This window comes from Octodon degus, unplaced genomic scaffold, assembly GCF_000260255.1.
Source record: "Octodon degus isolate 3935 unplaced genomic scaffold, OctDeg1.0 scaffold00130, whole genome shotgun sequence".
Lineage (NCBI taxonomy): Eukaryota > Metazoa > Chordata > Mammalia > Rodentia > Octodontidae > Octodon > Octodon degus.
The window spans coordinates 4,609,710-4,619,457 of NW_004524706.1; positions in this window are offsets into that span (position 1 = coordinate 4,609,710).

The window sequence follows — 9,748 nt, forward strand, 5'->3', positions numbered from 1 at the left end:
ATTATTTTAAAATTTAGTAGTTGGAACTTTCTCACTTATTTAGGATTTATTGAGGAAGGCGAGATAGGGATTTAACTTACTTTTTCCCCTAGGTAGTCAATCATTTGCCTCAACGTTGTGTTAAAAAATCCTTTATTTTACCACTTATCTGAAATAGTCACTGAATTCTTATAAGTGTTAAGCTCTGATCTCTGGCTTTCTGACTAGTTCCTCTGCTCCACGCTGTGGTCTCCACATTCATGGCTTCTCCAGTGCAGATTTAACCAACTATGGATTGAAAATATTACCAAAAAAGCACATTTGTACTGACCATATACAGGCTTTTCCTCAGCATAATTCCCTGAACAATAATAGCATAATAACTATTTTACACAGCATTTATATAGCATTTACATTGTACTAGGTATTATAAATAATCTAAAGTACACAGGAGGCTGTGCACAAAGGAGGGGAACACACGCAAAATTGGGGGCTGGGACCCCAGAGCCAGTTCTCCCCCAGAAAGACAGCTATATTTGACCATACTTGGGCCAGAATATAATTAAGTTTATGTTTATTTGACCTAAACCTTATTTTTCAATAGGGAAATTTAACTTAGTGGTACTGGATGCCAAATGGATGATGTAATTTTGTTTTCTTATTCCATTTTGTGTGTGCATTTTTAAAAATGCTTTCCTTTGTCTCTTTCGTTCAGTGCTATATCTTGATTGCCTAGCACAGTGCCTGGGAAAGGATAGGAACCCAATAAATACTTCTTAAATTAAGGGGTAGATGAATTTAGTATAAGATAAAGGCAGCCATTTAAATACACGACGAGAGGATAAGTAGCGTTGAGTCATTTGGTAGCCATCCAGAACATAAATAAATAGAGGTTTTTATCTTCTATCATGCACAAAATCAAATTTCAGATGAATTAGAGACTCTATCTCTAAAACAAACTAAACAAATATAATAAAAAAATAGGAAGATATAATCATGCAGTAGACAAGATTCTCTTAAGATACCAAATGCAAAACCACAAAAAGATGGATTTATCTGTTGATATCCAAGTTTTAAATTTCTGTAAGACAAAAGATGTCATAAACCAAGTCAAACAAAGCAACAGACAGGGAGAAATGTTTGCAAGACATGACAAATAATAGTCAGAATAAATAATGAGCTCTCATACATCTGAAAGAAAAGTAAAACAGATTAGTACAAAATCAGGCAAAAGATATGAATTGGCAACTGACAGAAGGGAAGATGGTCAAAGATAAGACTGAAACATTTTGATCACTAGGGTCATGGAAGCTAAAATGCTAGCCAGATAATTTCTTCTTGTTTGGTTAGGAAAACTGAGGCAATAGGTGGCTAGATGCAGGGAAGTGGGGAGGAGGTCACACGTATCAGGATCATCTTCAAAAGCACTTGAGCAAAATCCAGTAAAATAAAAACCACATGTGCCCTGTGATGCAGCGGTTCCACTCTTTGGTATTTACCCTCCAAGAGTTACCCTCACTGGTGCAAAAAGGGGCAGGTAAAACAATACTTCTACTATCTTTATAAGATTAAATAATTAGTGTTATGGTTTGTGCCTAGTTGTTACCCCAAAGCCTCGTGTAACTTGTGGGGTAGAATTCTAGATTGTGATTGACTCATGACCCACCGGGATTATGGATGTGAGTACTACACCCACCCGGGGCAGAGAGACTGAATGTAGCATAAAGGAGACTTGGCCTCTGTAGCCGTTGTTGCTGCTACCCCTCCCTTCCCTCTCTTGCTCTTTGCTGCCACCAGGAAAGGTTGCCCTCTGCCATGTGCCGCTCTGCCTTGGAGCCTGCCAAGTATGGACTGAAACCTCCAGCAACTGTGAGCTAAATAAACCTTTCCTTCTTTCATTTGGAGTGTTGAGTATTTGTCCTGGCAATGAGAGAAGAGTAACCTAGACAATTGTGAAGACTTTTATTATCCTTCTGTAGAGGAACAATATAAATAAGCCAAGACTTCCTGTAACAAGGGTCCTTAACCTCACTGAGCTCTGAAGCCTGGCTGGCAGTGTGGTGAAGCCCATGGATTCCTTCTCAGACATGTGTTTGGTGCCTCTGAAATAAGAGACATAGAAGTACAAAGGAAGCTAATTAACACAATTATGCACCACTTAAAAATTCTGATGTAGGGATAGATGAATACTTTATTAATGTATTTAATATGAGGATCTAGAGGTAGGTCTATTAATAGCTGAAATTTTGAAGATGAATATAAATATTTTGAGATACCTACAATAACCAGTCTGATATAGAAGCATCTGATTTCTATTGGTGACAAGGTGCTAATTTTATTGTTGTTTGTTGCTCTATTGTGTTGTTTCCTTACTGTTGCTGTAACTTACGTTTTCAGAGGTTGAAAGTCCACAATCATTGTCAAAGAACTGGAACTACAGCGTTTGTGGGAATATGTTTTTTTTGGTCCCTTTACTGTTTCTCTCACCTTCCAGGGGTTGCCTATGTTCCTTGGCTTGTGGCCTCGAATCACTCTGACCTCTGCTTCCCCTGTTACATCTCCTTCTTGGACTCTGGCTCTCCTATGTCCCTCTAAAAGGGCTCTTGTGATACCAGTGGGCCCATAGACCAGCCTCTGATAATCTCCTCATCTCAAGGTCTTTGCTAAGAACCTCAGCAAAGTCCCTTCCATCTATCTAGGTTACCTCTTCCCAGATTCTAGGAATTGGGATGTGGATATCTCCGGAGGCCTGTACTCTGCTAACTACTGCTGCTTTTGTAACTAAAGGAAACACTTAGTTTCAAGTAGAAATTAGTAAGCAAACATGCTAAATTTTTTGTACTCAAATTTATTGATTTGCCATGAATGTCACCCATGAACTCTAGACCTGTGGCATCAATATCTAAAAGAAGTTGATGCCCAGAAACAAATGGATGTCCAGGAAGGTAGGACTGAGTTATACTCTTTTCAGTGGGCCCTAAACGTATCCATTTCTCTCTGGCTATTATCTATGCCAAGCTAGTGTGTGTGTGTGTGTGTGTGTGTGTGTGTGTGTGAATTAGAATGAAGGAATAAAGGAACAAAAGGGAAATCTCTTTGTAAACTTAAAAGGGGAAAACATGTTTAACTGAGAATTTAACCTTTTGATACATTTACTACTTTTTAATTTTTTATTTTATACTACTTTTTTTTTTAATACTAGGAATTGAACCCAAGGTCTTTGCACTGAGGTATATTCCAGTCCTTTTTAAAATTTTGGAGATGAGATTGTTGTTTTTAACATTTATTTATTTATGTATTTTTTTTTGGTACAGGGTCTTGCTACACAACTCAGACTTCTAGTGATCTTCCTGTCTCAGCTTCCCCAGTGCTGGGGTTATAAGAGTGTGCCACTACTCCCAGTTTCGGTGGCTGGCACAACATGTGGTGCCAGGGATTGAACCCGGGTCCTTGTGCTTGCCAGGCAGTTGCTTAGACCACCAAGCTATCTTCCCAGCACCTTGAGATAGGATCTTGTTAAGTGGTACAATTGCCCGGGCCGGGCTCCACTTAAGCTTTTGACTCACCCTGCGTTAGCCCCCAGAATGCTGGAATGGCAGGTGTGTGCCACCACACCCAAATTATACTACCTTTGTATCTCAAAATTTGCTTGCAATTTTAAGTATTTATGACTCTAGAGTGTAGGATGCCAAACTTTATGTAAATGACCAGATGATATATGCTTTGTGCATCTCGGGCTATCTGGCTTCTGGTCCAGATATTCAATTCTGCCACTGTAGTGTGAAAGAGCCATAGAAAATATTTGTTCACACAAATGAGTATGGCCGTGTCCCAACAGAGCTTTATTTACAAAAGCAGGTGGTGAGCCTGATTTGGGCTACAAGCCATCGATGGCCAAAAGTAAGTTCAGAGCAGCACTTTATATTAAAAACATAATGCAAGCCACATGTGTAGTTTACAATTTTCTAGTATCCGCACTGAAAAAGTGAAATAAAACAGATGAAATTAATCTCTATGACTGGATTCAACATATTCAAAATACCATTTTAGCATAGAATCAGCATAAAAATTATTGAGCTATTTTATGGACCTTATTTGGTGATGTGCAGTCAGAGTCTGCTGGACGCTTTCCGCTCTCCGCACGTCTCAGCGCAGACCACCACACTGCACTAGCTTCTTAGTCCTTTGTGGGTAGCTCCTGCTACGCTGGACAGACCAGTTGCAGAGCACATGCCTGGTTCTGTTTTTTCTTTGCAGGAATCATTTTTTTTTTTTTGTTAAAAATTACATGGATGGCTAGAGGTGTCATTCAGCAATAGAGTATATGCTTAGCCTGTGTGAGGCCCTGAGTTAGATCCCTAACACACACACACACACACACACACACACACACACACACACACAGAAAAGAAAGGAGAGAAAAAAAAATTAAGGCTGAGGTTTAAAATTCAAATACTCTCACTCCTGCCCATGTACCATGGGCTGGGGCTATTCACATGGTCACTTCTAAATCAATTGGGAGGAGTATGATCATTTTACCTTTTGTCATTTGTTTTAAAGAGACAACTTAAAAACCACTATAGTACACTACTGCATTCCCATAAGAATGACTAAGCTTAAAACAAAAAAGTTGATAGTACTACCATGTGCCAGTGAAGATGCAGAAGAACGGGGACTCTCATGATGCTGGTAGGAATGCAAAATGGTACAGCCCTCAGGCGGAGAACAGCCGACATTTATAGAATTAACTGTGCATTTATTATATGCTTTAGCAATTCTACTGCTAGCTATTTACTCAAGAGAAATGAAAAGTTATTTTAGGTGAAAGAAGTCAGTTTCCAAAGGCCACATACTATTTCATTCCACTTATATGACACTCTAGAAAAGGAAAGACCATAGGACAGAGAACAGATGAATCAATTAAAAAAGATAAAAACTAAGGTCTTTGTAAAAATGTCTTTGGTTTCTTAAATTGTTTTCTTTATCTTTTTCTTTTTTAAAAAATGTATTTGGTTGTTGCAGGGTCTCACTATGCAGCTCAAACTGGTGGTGATCCTCCTGCTTTCAGCCTCCTCAACATCAGGATTACAGGTGTGCGCCACTATGCCCGGACTCTGGCTGGCTCAGACTGCCCTGGGGGCTGGGCTAGAACAGTACGTGGTGCTGGGGATCAAACCACGGGCTTTATACTTGTCCTAAGCAGATGCTTTAGTCTGCTATCTCACCAGCCCCTAGTAAATTGTTTTCATATGAGGTTTTTCTCCTTAGTACATCATGATGCAGCCAGACTGGAGGATCAGTGGAACAGACTGGAAGACCCAGAAACAACTCCAAGCACATTTACCCACCTTGTCTTTGACAAAGGGGCCAAACATGTTCACTGGAAGAAAGATAGCCTCTTTAATAAATGGTGCTGGAAAACATGGCTTCCTACATGCCAAAGACTAAAACTAGCCCATGCCTCCCACCAGGTACTAAATTAAAATCAAAAGAGTACAATTACCTCTTATGCCCAGAGGCCCTGAGGCTGAGTCCTGTCCCCACCCCTGAGCCTCAGCGATGTCCCTTGCACATCATTCCTGCCCCAGCGTGGAGGTGCTGGGTGGTCAGGCCCAGCTGTAAAAGACAGGAAGAGCAGTGTGGACAGCTGATGCCCTGTGTGCAATCAGATAGAAAATGATGGGTAGTCTGAAGAGAATCAAGATCTAACACCAGATTGACACAGCTTATATTCAAAATCAGAGAGGAGAAGAGTTCACCGCAGGCTAGGAGTTGTACTCTAAGTCTTTTGGTGGAGTGCTTGGGATCCTTGATATATTGCATCAGGTTATCCACAAATAATGATCATTCAATTTCTTCCTTTCCTATCCTTCTTCCTTTTATTTCTTACTCTTGTCAAATTGCTGTGACTGAAGTTCCCAGAACTATATTATTTTTTTCCTAGGACTGTATTTAATAGGAGTGGCGATAGTAGACATCTTTATCTTGTTCCTGATTTTAGAGTAAAAAGTTTCAGTTTTGACCATGATGTTGGCTGTTGGTTTGCAATAGATGGCTTTTATCAAATGGATATCTATTCCAATTTTATGCAGGGTTATTATTTTTTTTTTACTATGAATGGGTGTTGGGCTTTGTCAAATGCTTTATCTGTGTCTGTTGAGATGATTGTGTGAGTTTTGCCTTTAGCTCTGTTGATGCAATGTGTTACATCTATTGATTTGCATATACTGAACCATCCCTACCTCCCTGGGATGAATCCTACTTGGCATGGTGAGTAATCCTCTTGATGATTTGCTGCATCCTGTTTGCCAGTATCTTATTTTGGATTTTTGCACCTGTGTTCATTAGGGAGATTAACCTACAGTTCTCTTCTATGGCTTAGTCATTCTCTAGTTTGGTTACCAAGGTAGTCACTTGGTTCCAGGAATGAGTTTGGGGATACTTCTTCCTTTTTAATTTCCTTAGAGAGTTTCATCAGTAGTGTATTATATCTTCTCTAAATTTCTGGTAGAATTTAGCAGTGCATCCATCAGGACCTGGGCTTCTCTTAGTTGGTAAGATTTTAAATTACATTTTCAATTTTGTTGCCTGATATTGGGTTATTTAAATTTGTATACCTTCTTGATTCAGTTTTGACAATTCATATATACCAAAGAATGTGTCCATTTCTGCTGTGTTTTCTGTCTTATTAGAGTACAGTTTCTTGAAGTAGATTTTGATGGTCTTCTAGCATTCCACAGGATCCATTGTAATTCACCCTTTCATTCCTAATTGCATGAATTTGAGTCTTTTCTTTTTCTGATAAAGTTGTCCAAAGGTTTATCAATTTTATTTAATCATTCAAAGAATCACCTCTTTGATTCATTGATTCTTTGTACTGTTTTCTTAGTCTTATTTGCATTAAAATTGAAATGGATCGTAGATCTAAACATCAAAACAGAAACACTAAATCTACTGGAAGAGAGAACAGGTAGAACTTTTGCAGACAGAGATATAGGCAAAGGTTTCATGAACTAAACCTTGGTTGCATGGGAAGTAGTACAAAGAATCAACAACCAGGATCTCATCCTATTAAAAAGCTTTTGGATAGCAAAAGAAATGGTCAACAGAATGAAAAGACAAACCAAAGAGTCTGAAAATATTTTAGCCAGTTGCTTCTCAGATAAGGAACTAACATCTAGAACATATAAAGAATTGAAAAAAAATAAGACTCCCCCTCAAATTTAAAGGTCCAATGCAAAAATTGGTATCTGACATGAATATACACTTTTTAGAGTAATAAATACAAATAGCAAATATATTTATTAGTATATGAAAAAATATTCAACACCTCTGGTCCCCTGAAAGAGACAAATTAAAACAAGGTTGAAATTCTGTTTCATTCTTGTAAGAATAACTATTATTAAGAATTCAGCCAGGACTGGAGATATTGCTCAGTGCCACAGCACTTGCCTGTCAAGTATGAGGTTCTGAGTTCGATTCCTGATGCTGAAAAAAGAGACGTCCACCAATAACAAATGGTGAAGGGGCTGGGAGGAGAAGGGAATCCTTCTCTACTGTCAGAGGGAGTACAGACTGGTGCAACCACTGTGGAAGTCAGCGTGGAGATTCCTTAAAAAAACTAGGATAGACTCAGCTATTATCCTTCTGGATATCTTCCTGCAAGAATGAAAAACATTATGCCACAGTGGTATGCACACCCATGTTTGTAGTGGCACATTTTATAATAGTTAAATCTTGGAAATAACCCAAATGCCCATCACCAAGGAATGGATTAAAAAACTGACTTTAAAAAAAAATACTGGAGTACTACACAGCCATAAAGAAGATAAACTCAAGACATTTTTAGGTTAAATGGATCCACATTGAAATTATACTCTTAAGTGAAATAAATTGGTCACACATGTGTAAATACGGCATTGTTTCTCTGGTTTGAGAAACCAAAAGTTTAAATAAGGACCAAATTGTATACTAGATATTGTGAAATAGGAAGAAATGGTTCAAAAAAGGAGATTTAAGGAGGGGAGAGGGGATAAGGAAGGAAGGGAAAAGACAAGAATGATAAAGCCAGGATAAAATAGAAACAAAGCTTTGTAAATAAATAGGGAAGGGGGGTTTAAAGCAAGGGAAAGGGCGCATGCCTGTAATCCTAGTGCTTGGAAGGCTGAAAATGGGAGGATCACTACGAGTCTGGTCTGTGCAGTGAGATCTTGTAGACCTTGTACTAGATACATACCAAAAAAAGCAAGGGGAAGGGTTTGGGAAAAAAGTAGAATCAAGTTATAGCATGTACAAAATCCCTGGGATGACTATGATCATTATGTGTATGTAAAATGCACCAATAAACGTAATTGGAGGGCTGGTGAGATGGCTCAGTGGCCTAAAGCACCTACTTAGAACAAGCTTAGCAAAGCACAGGGACCGTGGTTCAATCCCCTAGCCCACATGCCAGCCAGCCGCACCCCCTGGTGGGCTGAGCTGGCCACACACACACACAAAATGAATAAATAAATATTTAAAAAAAAACAAAAACGTAATTGGAAAAGAGGTTATGTGTGCTTCCTTCCTTGAGTCTGGAGAGAGAAGCATGCTCTGGAAGGGGGTCTGGGCCAAACGCAGGCTGACACACTGCTAGGCTCAGCTGAGCCTGAAGAAGCTGGAGAGTCTAGGGCCCGGGACCGAAAAAGTTCAAACAGGGACATTCTACCTCTGGCCTTCCCCCAAACAGAAGCAGGACTGCAGTGAAGCCAGGAGGATGGGGTGCTATCTAGGTCCACCAGCCGTCAGATTTTTTCCCTAATTGGAACCCTCCTTACTCTCCCCCACCAGACCCAGCAGGCAGAGTACACATTAATAATTAGCAGATTTCTGGTTAAGAAGTCTCATAATTCTGCAGAGATGAGCTCCCCAAAGGAAGCTGATGGGTTTGGCTGGTGTCCCTGGCTTCCTGAGATTATCTGTGGGCAATCAGTGACTTCCTTCCATCCCATGGTCTCCTCCACAGGTGTAGACTGCCCACTGGCTTCCTTGGGCTGACCTCTGGGGGATCTCATAGGCAGTGGCAGCAGTGGGGCTCCAGCCAGGGCTAGAACAAGGCCTGCTGCTACCTCATCCACTGTGTAGTAGGTGCCCCTCCTGGGCCAGCTTTGCCTGCCTGTCCCTGCTTTCCTTGGGCCACACTTCCAGCTTGGCCTCGCTGGTGTGTGATCCAGGGAAAGGCTCTTCTGCTAGGCCTCAGCTTTTCCTCCCCTGATCTCCTCAGGGAAGATGTAAGGACTGGAGTGGTGCACTGTGGGTCTTGGGCTGATGGAGGGTGTGCCCTTTGTCCTCTGAGCCTGTGTCAGCTGGGTGGAGCTCAGCAGGCCTCTGCCTGTGAGGCAGGTGGAAGCCAGCAGGAGAAGTTTCCCTGAGGGCCACATACTCTGCTGTGCTTCCCTGTGGGTCAGAGAAAAGCCATGTCCAGTTGTGGCTGGAGGTTACAGTGTTGAGTGGCCTTTATCACATTCCCCACCCTTGGGAACCTAGTCAGTCATTCCAGCCTCTTCTCAATGTGCTTTAGGGGCAGAATGAAGCGTCCTTCTCTGTTTGGGATGCAGAGGTGAAGGGGAGGATACGCCCTGCTTTTCTCAAGCCCCCTTGGTGGTGTCTGCATATCCTGGAGGGAGGTAGACTCCATAGTAGGGGGGCCATGAAGTGGTGCAGCTGCTTGAGGAAGGGGTCCCAGGGCTCTCTCTCTCTCTGTGTATGTGTGTGTGTGTTTGTGTGTGCA